Source organism: Hemicordylus capensis, chromosome 5 (assembly GCF_027244095.1).
Source record: "Hemicordylus capensis ecotype Gifberg chromosome 5, rHemCap1.1.pri, whole genome shotgun sequence".
Taxonomy (NCBI): domain Eukaryota; kingdom Metazoa; phylum Chordata; class Lepidosauria; order Squamata; family Cordylidae; genus Hemicordylus; species Hemicordylus capensis.
The window spans coordinates 127,219,228-127,235,133 of record NC_069661.1 but is presented as its reverse complement, the minus strand read 5'-3'; the positions used below and the strand labels follow the sequence as shown (position 1 = coordinate 127,235,133).

At 45.5% G+C, this 15,906-nt stretch overlaps 1 protein-coding gene across 1 annotated transcript in view; it reads left to right on the top strand.

Moving 5' to 3' along the window:
* Window positions 1-2,812: 2,812 nt before the first annotated feature.
* The window catches only part of FGF23 (fibroblast growth factor 23), a 34,297-nt gene continuing 21,203 nt past the window's right edge, over window positions 2,813-15,906 (top strand). Inside the window, exon 1 of the mRNA XM_053252776.1 lies at window positions 2,813-2,841. The gene's annotated coding sequence lies outside the window, so the exon portion shown is untranslated. The remainder of the gene's footprint in view (window positions 2,842-15,906) is intronic.

The window sequence follows — 15,906 nt, the reverse complement described above, 5'->3', positions numbered from 1 at the left end:
CGGCAGAAAGGCTGGTGAATCAAGGTACAAGAAAAACGGAAAGTGAAATGAGGAAAAGGGAAAACTGGAGAGACAGTTTTGAAGTGAGCATTGTAAGAGAGAGATTGTTTTGAAAAAATCTGTAGTATGTATATGGCTCATCTAATCCAAACCTCAAGATCAACAGGACTGCCCAAGTCTCAGGGCCAATTTATCCTATCATCAGAATCAAAAGGCAAAACATTTCCTGGACAGCACCATTTCAGGCTGGGAGGGAGGGGGGATTGGCCATCCTGCAGATGCTGAACTACATCTTCCACCATCCCTGAGTATTGGCCACTGTGGCTGGGGATTAAAGGAGGTTCATCCTTGTGCTGCCCAGGTTAGGGAGAAGACTAGCCTAGAACCCCTCTGTGCTGTCTGTAGAACCTTGACTACGGAGTATAGGTTCCACACAGGAGTTGGTAACTTAACTGGTTTATTAATAGGATTCACAGAATCACAACTCCCTGGCAGGACTTTAAATAAGTGAAGAAAGGGAAAGAAAGATTGAGGGATTCCACACATGGAGTAATGAGGAATAAAGTAATGTGAAAGAAAGGTAATGGAGTAATTCACCTTTTTTGGTACCTTGCCAGCATGAATCATGTCAGACAGAAAAAAACAAGAACTGGCAGGACTAGTACTTACAACTTCTCTCCCACTTCTCTTCCCTCTGACCACATAGCCACATGAATCATCAAGCCACTGCAGTCCCCCAGCCACTGAGCCCACAGACCCAGCCAGCCATACATAACAGGAAGGCAGGAAGATTGCATGTGCAGCCTTAGCTCTGTAGGACAATGCAGGCTCAGTATACAGAAAGGACCAGGTCTAAAACTGGGTATAGTCACCCAGTAGAAATGTCTGGGAGGAGCCAGCCTTCCTGCACAGCGACACCTGAGAGTCCAGAGCCGAGGGGGAGTGTCCATGGACCAATTACCCCAATTGCTTAAACATTTGGCTCTCAACTAGAGATGGGCAAGTCCCTTAGATTGGCTTGGAAATAAGCCAAACCCTTTCCCTGCAAATCAAGAAACAGATCCATTTATTTCTGAGCCAAACCATGAGCCCAAGCCCCCTCACTGTCACCCACCCATCAGCTTTCCATTCCATCTAGGTGTCGTCGTCCCCCGCCCCCGCAAGTACTTAGAGGCTCATCTTAAATTCAGAGTCTTCTTCCTTTGGGGTAAATAGGTTTAACCTGTATTTAACCTCTGTTTTTTAAAGGGGCTCATCTTAAATTCAGCATTGCCTTGCATTCAGGTAAATACAGGCAGGCTGGTAGCCCTAGAGAATTTTAATTTACTGAAAGACTGTTGCAGTGCCAGGGGAAATTGTATTCTCCGCTCCCAGTGCAATACAGGCCACAAGCAAGACCTATGGCATAACCAGTAGCAGTAATAACCTGTGTGAATCCAGGTATTCCCTTGCTACTGGTTGTGCTCTAGGTCTCGCTTCTAATCTGTATTGCACTGAAGTCCCACACATTTGACACTCCTACAAAGATGAAGAAGAGAAGAAGAGGACGACCAGAAGCAAGGTAGATGGACTCGATCATGACAGCAATGAATGCACCACTGAGAGACCTTAAAGGCCAAGCTGAAGACAGATCACCCTGGAGACAACTATGTGGTTGCGAAGAGTCGACACCGACTTGACAGCACTTAGTCAAACAAACAAACAAACAAACAATGAGTGTTGCACAGGTACAGATCTGTGCAGGTCATTCACATGCTATTCTGAACACAGGTACAGAAGTACACTTCCTATCTGTACTATGCATTTGAAGGGCCTCTATCCAGGTTCACTTTTAAAATGAACACAGTTACAGTCATTCACACAAACACATGTATTGATTTACAGATATCTGGATATCTTAATGTCTGAATTGGGCTTGAGTGTGGAGAATATCCTTGCTTCTGCAACTCCAGGAGGCTTTACACGCATGGCTTCTACTTCTAATCTCCTCCGGAATGGAATGTGTCAGTCCACATATTAGCTGCATTTACCCCGAAGTCGCTGCAGACTATCAGGGACCAGTAGCGAGCGATATGACTCTGTTGTTCCCCAAATCAAGTCTGCACATTCTAGCTTAGGCCAGATTTTGTCCAGCTTTTTAAAAATCCTCTATTTCCAACAGCTAAAAAACAACAACCCACAACCCAAGACTTCTGTTATGCCCCGCCGCTTCTCCCGTGATGTATGTAGTGGCCATTGGCAGCAATTCGGAGTCTTTTCAAAACTCAGTAAAGGGGAGTTTGACAGTTGTGTTTGGTATGGTCTGCTTTGAGTATTTGCAACCCTGGGGCCTCCAGGGTTTTAACAGATTGGTGAAATTCTGTGGAGGGAGTCCAGGAGGGGAGGGGGAGGGAGAAATTCCTGAGTTAAACACAAGCACAAACTGCAAACTGGTCACGAGAAAGGGCTCAGAACAGGCACGTAACAATGATAGGGCAAGGGGAGACAGTTGTCTGGGGGCCCCACTGCCTGGAGGGGCACCCCAGAGGCACCTCATGTGACTCCCCATTGCCCCCTGCCCAGCCCCATAGCCTCTCAGCCACTTGCCCTCTTCGCCGTCTCTCCTGCTTGTTCTGCTGGCCCGCAATCGAAGCAGCAGGCAAGCGGCAAAGAGCTCCTTTTCTCCCGCCTCTCAGCTGATCGGCGGGTGGGCGGGGCTTCCACGGAGGCCTCCGTGTAGGCCGCAGTGAAGCCTGAACTCGAGTAGGGCCCAAGCCAGCCAGGAAGGAGGAGGCAGCCAGAGTGTTCTCTGCAGCAGAAGACCCCTTGCTGCCCTGCTTAACCCAGACCAGCATTTGCCAGGTAGAGTGTGAACTCCTTTTTGTGGTTACCTTTCCCGCCCGCCCCCCCCCCCCATATATAGGGATCTGCTTGCCATAGGGCTTGGATGGGGGGGGGAGGGACCGAGAAGTCTCTGAATATTTATTTTGAAACAGCTTGGAAAATTTGCTGACTTTAAAAAAACTATCTAAAAAGTCCTATAAGTGGCTTGTTTCATGGCAGAAAATTGCAAAAACTTCTGGAACAGTATTTTATTAATTTTATTTATTCATTCATTCATTTATAAATGCACTTATGTTCAAGTTGTTTTGCAACCCAGAAGGTCTGAGTGAGAACCGTGAAGCATGTGTGGTGCTTTTATTTTATTTTTCTTGTGTGTGAACTGCTCCCCAATAACTTGCAGGGACTTCAGGGTAAATCTGGCCAACATGTGAATGCAGCACCTCCATTCCAGAGGAGATGTGTCTTAAAGGGCTTTAAAAGCCTCCTGTGAAAAACCTCCTGCAATCAAACTTGACTGAATTTGTTCAGAATTCTGAGAAAACAAACATAGGTTCACCCTGCATGGTTGAAAGTCTCCTTTGCTAATCTGCAGCGAGGGGCCCATTTTAATAATTCATCTTTCTAGTGTGTTCTAGGCATTAAAAGTAATACAAATGTATAGTACTCAATGTATATCACTATATATTGTGACATGTGCGTGTGTGTATTCAGTGAAATGTATTTGCAGGCAGCATACTTATTTTGGAATATCAGACTTAAATCCTTGGGGGCCTGGGGTGTGCGGAGGCCCTGGACTTTGCAGGGGGGCCCATTTTAAAATCTTGTCTCTGGGCCCACTCCAACCTTGCTATGCCCCTGGCTCAGAATGTCCTTCCCCTCAGTCTCAGGGTGACTGGCAGGGTAAGCTACCATGTTAGTATGTCTCTCTTCTCTGTCCTTCTCTTGTCTGTCCTGCTGCTGAAGTTTATATGGTAAGTTCATTGGTCACTTGGTTCACCCGTCTTTTTTGTTATTGTTGCCCTTTGAAACACCATAGGCAGTTATCCACACCAGGGTTTCTTAACCTTGGGCCCCCAGATGTTTTTGGACTACAACTCCCATCATCCTCAGCAGCAAAGGCCATATCTGGGGATGATGGGAGTTGTAGTCCAAGGGTTAAGAAACCCCGATCCACGCTGATTGTCCCTGATTAATGGAATTTAAGCTAATCATTTTTAACTTTCCTCACTGATTTCAATGGTTCTTAATCCTGACTAACCAGTTTGAATGCTGTCCATCTACCTTGCTGTCGTAAATGTTAGATACGTTTGAATTGTTTAGTGAATCTGCAGTTAGGTCTCACTCTTACTGAAGTATGTTGAATCTGCCAAGCTGTTGCATCTGCTATCTTTACTTAGCTGTTTGCTGCTCAATGAAAATGCTTTGTTAAGAGCTCTGCCTGGAATTATTCTGTGCAAATACTACACAAGGGGGCTATTCCCACGAGCAGCAAAAATCAGGCTAGGAGAGCCTAGCCCGATTTTTGCTGCTCATGTAAACCACCGGGCTCGCAGGCAAGCCTAGTGGCTTACAAGCGGGTCACCCGCTTCAGTAGCCCACCCCTTAAATCAGCTTTGCGGAGCGAGTGCTCTGCGAACCCGGTTTTAAAAATCGTGAGTAGCCACGGCGCGGCTCCGTGCCACGGTTACTCATGAGTAGACCCCCGGCCGGGAGGCTGAAAAGCAGCCTCCTGGCTCAGGGGTCTCTCCAGTATGCCCTGCACATTGCGCAGGGTGAACTGGAGCTTCCGGGGGCTATGCAGCCCTCAAACTCCCCAGCCCTGGCTGGCTCCATGATGGAGCCAGCAGTCGTGTGGACAGTTGCTGCGGCCGACTAGAGCAGACTGCTGCTCATGTGCGGGGAGAGCAGGCCAAGCCAGCTCTCCCCGCAAATCCACTAGAGGGTCTTCACACAAATCGTGTGAAGAGCCTCAAGATCTTACAATATTATTATTAATGTGATGAAGAATAGAAGGAAGCAGCAGCAGTTGCACAACTGCTATCGCTGCTTATAGTTTCACCAGCTTAAATTCCAGGAATGGGCTTCATGACAATCCTGAAAGTGGGCCAAGGTTTACAGAAAGGTCTGTGAACATTTTCAGCAAACCGCTGCCAACTGGATGGCAAACCTGGACAGGCTTCCAAGCAACCTTTCAGCCAAAGTTCTATTGAAACTCATCAATCAGTCTGTGTGTTGCTACTGCCTACTTTACAATAGTTATCTCAACACAAAGATCCTGGTTCAGACTGAAACTGCTGTTGGGGGATACACTGCATCAATACTAGCTAGTCACTTTAGGTTTTCACTCAGAATCAGTGCACATGTTTTCTCACAAAGTAAGAGATCACATGTTGAGGATATAGAATGTGCTAATGGATCAAAGACCATCTACACTAAAATCTTAAAACTGGTTTAGAAACACGCAGGCTGCCTTTGGACATCAGGCCAAACCTCAGGCAATCATGCCAGAGGTTGGGGTTTCCGGTTGTTCAAATTTGGGAGCCCTTGGTTCCGTCTGAAAAGTGACCCGAGGTTTCAGGTCACAAACCTGAATTGTCAGCCTCAGTTGCTCTTTGGTTTCACGGGCGATAACTTCAGTTAGAAAGTGGCAGCATGTCGTCCAAAGGCTGCTGCTGTTTCTAACTGGAGTTGAGGGTAGGAAGCTGCTCCCTCTCTCTGTATTGGGTTGGCTGCCATGGCGGACCTTCACGAGAAGGATGACAGTCCACCCTGCCCCCCAATGTACCAGACTCCAGTCGGATGAGAAGGTACAGAAGAGGGCAACCAAGATGATCAGGGGCCTAGAGCACCTTTCTTATGAGGCAAGACTACAACACCTGGGGCTTTTTAGTTTAGAAAAAAGACAACTGCGGGGAGACATGATAGAGGTCTATAAGGTCATGCATGGTGTGGAGAAAATGGAGAGAGTCTAGATCTAGGTCTAGATCTAGGAATTTCTGACAGAGAATTCTCAGCATTTGCTCACTTGCCAGGGGAGTTAACATCTCATGAGATCTTTTTTTAAACACAGATTATTCCCCTGCAACAGTATTGCCAGGGGCGTAGCAAGGTTGGAGTGGGCCCAGAGACAAGATCTTAAAATGCCCCCCCCCTTACTGACACTCAGCTCATGAAGTGAAGAAATCTTAAATGAGGCTGAATAGTGGTAACAAAAAGCATAGTAAAATTTACACACACACACACACACACACACACACACACACACACACAATGTGCCACAATAGAACATAATCCTTAATTATTTTTTAAAAGGTTTTGTAAATTGTGGAGGATGCAAGTCATGTAATGGTACTAGAGAAAGACATGCTGTTCTGGTAGCTCCAGGTCTTAACACTCACATCAATTTCGGAGGATGAATGCAACTGAAGGAAGCCCGGGCGGATGTGTGGCTGGAGGAGTCAGTCATGTGACTTGCCTCTGGGGCCCCCCCCCAAGGCAGTGGGCCCCCAGACAACTGTCTCCCCTTGCCCTATTATAGTTACGCCCCTGAGTATTGCACATTATTGTTGAAATCCCACTTGTGTGGTTATGGAATAATGTCCACCAAAAGGCCATGAGCAGCATGGGCCAGTTACAACTTGGATTTTCCAAACATGCAAATAGGGACAGAGGTTTTTTGGGAGTGGGGTTTAGTGCTGCCTTGAGACTAGAACTTAATTACATATTTGAAGCACTGAATTACAGATTCAATTACAAATTCAGCAGCAGAATATCATAATTTGATACAAGCACTTTTGAATATACAGTGTTTAAGGGGTTGCATGTGAACATATTTATTATTCTGCACACCCTATTTGAATTACAACAAAAATAACAACAAAAACCCCATGCACACAGAGGCAAAGGCAAAGATTATTCTATGCAGGCTGCTGATGTCACAATGGTCCCTTACTCTGTTTCAAGAACGGTTGTTTTCCCGCCCTTGTTGATGCTCCTAGGAGGATGAGCATTTGCAGGGGGTGATCTTTTTCCTCAACAAAAGGTCGCAGGTTTATCTGAACACAGTTGTGAAGTTCCTGCCATCCTTTGAAAAATATTTTTGAATCTGAGGCCTGAGTTGTGGACATTTTCCATCTTCATTCCCCTAGAGCAGGGGTTCCCAACCTGAAGTATTCCAGATGCCACTGAACTACTACACCCATCATCCCCAGCCAAAATGAATCATAGCTCGAGACGATGGCCGTTGTAGTTCAGCCACAGTCACCTTAAGTGGCGCAGTGGGGAAATGCTTGACTAACAAACAGAAGGTTGTCGGTTCGAATCCCCACTGGTACTATATTGGGCAGCAGTGATATAAGAAGATGATGAAAGGCACCATCTCATACTGCGCGGGAAGTGGCAATGGTAAACCCCTCCTGTATTCTACCAAAGAAAACCACAGGGCTCTGTGGGCGCCAGGAGTCGACACCGACTTGACGGCACACTTTACCTTTACCTAGTTCAGCAACATCTGGAGTATCACAGGTTGGGCACCCCTGCCCTAGAGCCTTTAATCATTCACAGTTTTGTTTTGATTCTTGTATATTCAGTTATTATTATTATCAATCTCCTTGGTTGCTTATTGTCAGGGAAAAGGTGTGTGTGTGTGTGTGAGAGAGAGAGGGGGAGGGAGGGAGGGAGGGAGAGGTGGGCGGGGAGTCATGAATTTTCTTTATTAGATGGGTGCCTAATTACTTCAGCTTGACTACCTGGACAAGATCCACCCTAAAATAGTCACAGAATCAATAGATTCTCTATGAGGGCAGAGATCTAAACTGAATTACAACTGCACAAGTATCCCAACTCAACCCACCCAACTCTTCTAGAGCTTTTCCCACCTAATTGAAAATATACTTAGGACTTAAAACACTTAGCCTAGGGGGGAGTTAATACAAGGGAACCATTTAAAGCAACATCAGGACAGCGGCAAAAGCTGTTGTCCATATGGCCAAAAAGCCATCCAGCTTTTTTCCTGACTATATGCGTCCTTTAAAAGTAGCTCTTTGGTGTAGTGCTCAAAACAGCTTAACCGTAGGCACTTCCTGCCTCAGTAAAGCCACTCACTTGGGAAAGCTCCTAAAGGTTAGCACACACACTACCAGGGGCGTAGATAGGGGAGATGGGGACCGTGTTCACCCCTCTTCTCCGTGGGTCCTCTGAGTGAGGGAGATAATGAAGAAAACACAGAGGGATGGAGCAGGAGAGGGGCAGGTTCCTTGAACCCATCCACTCAATTATAGCTACATCCCTGCAAACTACAGTAATTAGGCTAAGAATCCCAAGCAGTTATGATGGGTGATGCAAAGTAGGTTAGAATTCACCCAAATCAGATCAGTTATAATTTACCAAAAAGTGAGTTTATTAACAAAACGCAACTTACAGAAATGCAGTCAATTAAAGAAACAGATAAAATGTTGATTTTTAACTCCTAAGACTTGCCCTAGTTTACATAATAGTGGCTAGAGTGCTGGACTAGGACCGGGGAGACCCGAGTTCAAATCCCCATTCAGCCATGATACTAGCTGGGTGACTCTGGGCCAGTCACTTCTCTCTCAGCCTAACCTACTTCACAGGGTTGTTGTGAGGAGAAACCTAAGTATGAAGTACACTGCTCTGGGCTCCTTGGAGGAAGAGCGGGATATAAATGTCAAATAAATAAATAAATAAATATCTTCTGTGTTGCAGAGGATCTATAGTAAGAGGCAACAGCTGAGTCGGGTGGGAGGAATCTCTAACCTCCTGCCAGAAGATGCAGCACAGACTTCAGAAGCAGAGCTAGTTGACTAACTCCAACTGCAGACAAATTATTTGGGCATTTATTTATAGACCTTTGCCTATAAAACTGATGCAACAGCATATATTTTAATATATCGGACAGGGTGAAATAAATGTAATCAAATAAGGTGGAGTTTGGTGGAGGGGGGTGGTCTTTTTTCTTTTTTACATGCAGCAGGAGCATTGCTAGGTACTTAAAAAGATCCAGGGCCCAGGCCCACCACCGCCTCACTTTTTGATCATCAAACCCTTTCAAGCTCTCTAAAGGAATCCAAGTCTCTTCCAATTTTTGAAGCCAATATTCACTAGCACATTCTTGTTACATCTGGCATGCTTTGGCCAGGGGCGTTCCTGGGGTCTTATTAAGATTGGGTCCCTGGCCCCACAGTACTTGCTTTACTTTCATTTTTTCCTCCCATTTGCAATCACTTCTTTGTTGGGGAGTAACTACTTATATAGCAGAGTATTTCAGGAGATAACTCACTCCCATTACAGCAGATGTTAACACGGTCTCAGGAGCAGCTTATTTATTTATTTATTATTTATTATTAAAACTTTTATACCGCCCTTCCAAAGGCTCAGGGCGGTTTACATTAAAACACCATTAAAATCAATTAATAATTAAACAAAAATTATAAAACATAAAACAATGATTAACAATTAAAAACATCATAAAACAACAATTAAATAATCAAAACAATTTAAAAACAAGTTTTTAAAAGCTGAGAAAGCCTGGTTGAAGAGATGTGTTTTCAGGTGTTTTCTGAAAATTGCCAGAGATGGGGAGGATCGTATCTCAGTAGGAAGCGCATTCCACAATCTCGGGGCAGCCGCCGAGAAGGCCTGTCTCTGTGTAGCCACCAAACGAGTTGGTGGCAACTGGAGACGGACCTCCTCAAGTGACCTCAGCGGCTGGTGGGGCTCATAGCGAAGAAGACACTCTCTTAAATATCCAGGGCCTAAGCCGTTTAGGGCTTTATAAGTTATGACTAGCACTTTGTATTTTGCCTGGAAACCTATTGGCAGCCAGTGTAACTCCATCAACAAGGGAGTAATGTGGTCTCTCCGAGATGACCCAGAGACCAACCTGGCTGCCGCATTCTGAACCAACTGAAGTTTCCGGACTACGTACAAAGGCAGCCCCACATAGAGCGCATTACAGAAGTCCAGTCTGGAGGTTACCAACAAATGTACCACGGTTTTGAGGTCATTGATCTCGAGAAACGGGCGCAGCTGGCGTATCAGCTGGAGCTGATAGAAAGCACCCCTGGCCATCGCCTCAACCTGAGAAACCAAAGAGAGACATTGATCCAGAAGTACTCCCAGACTGCGAACCTGTTCCTTTTGGGGAAGTGTGCCCCCATCTAGAACAGGTAGATCAAGATCGTCTCTATAGTTCTGACTCCGCACAATAAGTACCTCCATCTTATCTGGATTCAGCTTCAGTTTATTCTCCCTCATCCAGCCCATTACTGCTTCCAGGCAGGCATTTAGGGAGGATATTCCAAGTCCTGAAGAAGTTGACATGGAGAAGTAGATCTGGGTGTCATCAGCATACTGGTGATGCTGATGTAATGCTTGTAAATGATAAGCTTGTAAATGATAAGCATGGAGAATCATGTAGGGTTAAACTAAACTTTATTCAGAAGTACATGATGTCAGGGAAAGATCTATAACTAATGTCTGGCTACATGGTGGTCAGAAAGAGACCTACAGAAGCATGAAGCTCAGAGAGAGAGCTAGAAGCATTCTGGGACGAAGGAGGAGGAGGAGGAGGAGGAGGAAGTCACTCCCAGGAAGTTCCTGAGTACATTCTATCAATAGAGGGGTCACAGAGTCAGAGATAGACAAGAACAAGAAGGAGACCTTAGCTGACTATCTCTACTCCCAATGCCCCTGGTGGTCATTAAGGTTACTGGTGCAAAAGGTCAATACCATCTGGTCAATGCCATTCTTATGATAGCCTTTGCCAGCATCTGAAATCTGGTGGCTGTTTACGGTGCACTAGTAGCTCACCCCTCATCTCGTCTCTTCTTTTTGCAGCAGCAGCTTTGCCACCACACAGTTGTTTGAAACAGAGTTTGGTGGGGTTAGCAGTACTTTATATGAGGGACCAGCCCACCTCCTTCTCCTGGGCAGTCACTAGCACCTCCTTCATTGAGCCCAGAAGCTGCACTGCTGCTGGGCATGAGGGCTGCCTCACCACTCCATCCCTTGAGCCTAGAAGCTGTGTTGCTGCTGGGCACATGGCCAACGGCCCTGCAAGCTGAAAGGGCCAGCCTTAGCACAAATGCCTTCCCCTCCAGTGTGTCCACCAGTGGAAAGGGAAGGACAGAGAGTGGAAGAGGCAATGGGAAGAAGGCTCTCAGTTCCCTCCCTCCCACTTTCCATTACAATTTCATGGAGAGGGGAGGACGGAGGCTCAGCAACAGAGCAAGGAGTGATAGAGAGTGTCTGCTGGGCTGGAATTGCTTTTGACCCGTCACCACTGCCTCCTGCTTCATCCAAACAAGGGTGGTGGGGGGAGGGAGGGCAGGCAGGCAAGAGGTTCAGGGCAACCAGCCAAATATGTGGGGCATATGCCCCTTGTGCCCAATACTAACAATGCTGATGCTACAGAGGAGCATTCAGAAAGATACCTCTCATGTACATGCTGCATACCCACACACACCACCTGCAGTTTGAAGTGTCCAGAATTGTACTATCTCCAAATATCACCTGCCAGTGCATCTTCCATCTCTCCCATGATGACCTATACTAATAAATGTTGCCAGACTATTTTAAATCGCAGCTGTTCTAGAACCAGATCCATGTTATTTTAAACCTTCTATTAAACACTTCTCGACTTTTAAAAAATAAGTCAGGTTACTATAGTCCCATGCATTCATTCTAAAACTAGGTTCACTGTATCCAAGGAGAGAAGGAATGGAAACATGCCAGCAATTCCCTCTTGTTTTCTTGTTAATATAGTCCTTAGCCACACACCCTGCTCTTCTCAGGCTCAGCATTTGTCCGAGGAGGAATAGTTGGACCTTGCGACACTTCCTCCATGCAAATTATAATCCTGAGTGTTTCAGGGTTCCTTAGAAGTAAAGTCAGATGTAATATCCAAAGTGTGGTGTAAGTGTTTTTTTCACCTGCATTTCTTGAAGCCATGTTGATAACATATCTGCAAGCATGCTGGGGCTGTTCTTCTTTCATAAACAGCACATACATGGGCCCCTGATTCAGATGGGCAGCACTTTGCCCCTTTTCCTTACAGAATAGGCCCCATGAGGGGGGCAATCCAGAATGGGACCATAGGAGGGGCAAAGTGTTACATCTCCCACACTCTTAGCGACAGTTTTTACCCAGATCAACCCCCTACACATGCTGTTCACAAAAGAAAATACCCTTGGTGTGATTGCAGTTACATTATTAATGTCACTTGTGCTGCACTCATTCAAGGATCGAACAGGAGTATATAACAAAAGTCCTTTATTAGAGGAGTCACCTTCAACAGCCATCTGAGTCGCCCCTACTCCTACTCCATGTTGTGTTTGTTGGTGATGGAATTCCAGTGCATTGACCTTTTGCACCGACTATCCTAATGACCACTAGGGGCATTGGGAGTAGAGGTAGCTAGTGAGGGTCTCTTTACCTATCCAAACTTTACCTCTACTCTATGACCTCTGCCTTGACTCCTCAGGCATCTCCAGTGATGAGTCAGAATCCCTTCCTTTCCTCTTAGACAGTAGATGGAAACATCTCTCTCTCTCTCTCTCTCTCACTCTCTCTCTCTCTCTCTCTCTCTGCCTACCTATTCATGAATGAATGAATAGTTTATTACGTTCCATGACCAGATTATAAAACAGAATACAGCATAAAACATAACACAAAAGTTCAGAACAATAACTTAAATAAAAGTGACTTTAAAAACTCACTCACAGCTGAGTTATTCTTGTCTCAATTTGCTAGCCGCTGCACAAAATCTTGCCAACCTCTCTGGGACCTCCATGTGACTATCCATTGAAAAGTGAGAAACATAATAATCATCCGAGTGACCCGGCCTATTTTTAAATAATGGTTCTATCCAGATGGAGCAAATGGTCTTATAGAAAGCACAGTCTAGTAAAATGTGGGCTACCATCTCAATATCATCCCCACCACATGGGCATAACTGATTCCTTAGGGGAATTCCTTTAAATCTCCCATCTAAGATGGCAGAAGGCAACACATTGAATTGTACTTGTGAAAATGCTCTCCTCTGACTTAATGTGGTCAAGCGAGTGAGGTATGCTGCAGGCTGAGGGTAATTTGGAAACCCTACCTATTCATTATGTAGTCTATAGATAGAATTAGGTCTTTCCTATCCAAAATGTACTTCATCAATAAATCTACTTAGTATTTTGATTCTACAAGAATCTTCATGTGTCTTCTCTAAATAGCTGCAACAACTAACTGTACTATTCCTCTCGCATAGGAGATACTCTTCCGGGGGGGCGGCGGCGGGTAGGAGCCTCCTTGTAGTGGGTAATTTGATCTTTAGATGTATAGAGAGATAGGTTTGTGACCCACGTGTTGACTGCATGGTGACTTGTCTGCCTGGCAGCATCCAGATAGGCTGTTAGGCAGTGCTGTAGTCGGAAGGTCCTGGAAGCCAAATTTAGGTAGCGTATTGAAGTCTAAGACCCCCATGGTAGCATTCGCAGAAATGCTACCTGTTCCACACGCAGGTACAGTGAGACAGGCAGAGCTGAGGGGTTTCAATGCGTGGATGAGACGTTGGTGCCGGGAGGATGGGTTTAGATTTGTTAGGCACTGGGATACATTTTGGGGCAAGCAAGGCCTGTACAAAAGGGATGGGCTGCACTTGAACCAAGATAGAACCAGACTGCTGGCATTTAAAATCAAAAAGGTTGCAGAGCAGCTTTTAAAATGACTCCTGGGGAATAGCCGACAGGAGCTGGACAGTATCCGGTTCGGCAAAAGCCATCCTTTAAAGTGCGAAGGTGCAGAGGATTCAGATAAAACAGAAGGGGACAGAGCAGAACCACATAAAGAGCAGACAGAAGGCCCTGCCAGCTGGTTAAAGAGTCCAAAGAAAAATAGCATACACCAGGGAAGAGATTCAGCATATAGGTGCTTATATGCCAATGCCAGAAGCCTCCAAGCCAAGATGGGAGAGCTGGAGTGCTTGGTTGCTAACACAGAAAAAGATATAGTGCACCTAACAGAAACATAGTGGAACAGAGAACCAGTGGGACACTGTTATCCCTGGATATAAACTCTATAGAAAGGACAGGGAGGGGTGCCTTGGAGGTGGAGTAGCACTGTATGTTAAAGAAGGGGTAGAATCTAACAAGCTAGAAAACCTAGGTGGACTGGAGTCCTCCACAGAAACCCTGTGGGTGACAATACAAGGCCTGAAAGGAAATGTGCTACTGGGGATGTGTTATCGCCCTCCAGATCAAAATGCTGACAGTGATTGGGAGTTGCAGGAGGAAATCAGGGAGGTGTCAAGGAGAGACCGGGCAGTAATAATGGGTGACTTCAATTACCCACACATAGACTGGGCAAATTCACAGTCAGGTAATGACAAAGAGGTCAAATTTATAGATATGCTGAATGACTGCCCTTGAACAGTTAGTCTTGGAACCAACTTGGAGAACCAACTTGGAGAGAAGGCGACCTTGGACTTAATCCTGAGTGGCACCCATGACCTGGTGCGTGATGTCAGTGTCATTGACCCTTTAGGGAACAGTGACCATAGTGCGATCAAATTCAGCATACATGCGTGAAGAGAAACACCAAGGAAGTCTAACACAGACACTTTGAATTTCAGAAGCGGGAACTTCTCCAAAATGAGGAGTATGGTGAAAAGAAAGCTGAAAGGGAAAATCAGGAGAGTCACTTCACTCCAGAATGCCTGGAGTTTATTCAAAACCACAATACTAGAAGCCTAGCTAGACTGTATACCCGAAAGGAGGAAGAGTACCACTAAGTCCAGGAAGATGTCAGCATGGCTTACTGGTACCATCAAGGAAGCCATAAAAGGGAAGAAGACTTCCTTCCAAAATTGGAAGTCCTGTCCAAATGAAGAGGACAGAAAGGAACACAAACTCTGGCAAAAGAGATGCAAGGTGACAATAAGGAAGACGAAAAGAGAGTTTGAGGAACATTTAGCTGAAAGCATCAAGGGAAATAACAAAAACTTCTTTAAATACATCAGAAGCAGGAAACCTGCCAGGGAGGCAGTTGGACCATTAGACAATGAGGGAGTGAAAGGGATTATTAAGGAGGATATGGAGATTGCAGAGAAGCTAAATGAATGCAGAGAAGCTAAATCCATCTTCACAGCAGAGGATACTGAGCATATACCTGTTCCTGAACCAGGCTTTTTGGGGATGGAGGCTAAAGAACTGAGTCAGACAGAAGTGACAAGAGAAGAGGTTCTAAACCGTCTGGAAAAATTGAAAACCAGCAAATCACCAGGGACGGATGGCATCCATCCAAGAGTCCTCAAAGAACTCAAATGTGAAACTGCTGACCTCCTTGCTAAAATATATATCTCATCCCTGCAATCAGGCTCTGTACCGAAGGACTGGAAAGTAGCAAATGTAACACTGATTTTCAAGAAGGGATCCAGGGGCCATCCAGGAAATTATAGGCTGGTTAGCTTAATGTCCATTCCAGGCAAATTGATGGAAAGCATTCTCAAGGATAAAACTGAAAAGCACATAGAACAGGTCCTGCTGGGAGAGAGCCAGCATGGCTTCTGCAAAGGGAAATCTTGCCTCACCAACCTTTTGGAGTTCTTTGAGAGTTTCAACAAGTGTGTGGATCAAGGTGATCCAGTTGACATAGTATACCTGGACTTCCAAAAAGCTTCCGACAAAGTTCCTCATCAAAGACTCCTGAGGAAACTTAGCAGTCATGGGATAAGGGGACAAGTACATGTGTGGATTGCTAACTGGTTGAAAGACAGGAAACAGAGGGTAGGAATAAATGGAGAGTTTTCACAATGGAGGGAAGTAAGAAGTGGGGTCCCCAGGGATCTCTTCTGGGACCGGTGCTTTTTAATTTATTCCTTAATAAATTAAAGGTGGCCAAATTTGCAGATGATACCAAACTCTTTCAGGGAGTGAAATCCAAAACAGATAGGGAGGAGCTCCAAAAGAATCTCTCCAAACTGGGTGTGTGTGTGGGGGGGGGGGGTTGGGCAAAATGGCAGATGCAGTTCAATGTGGCAAGTGTAAAATGATGCACTTTGGGACGAAAAACCCCAAC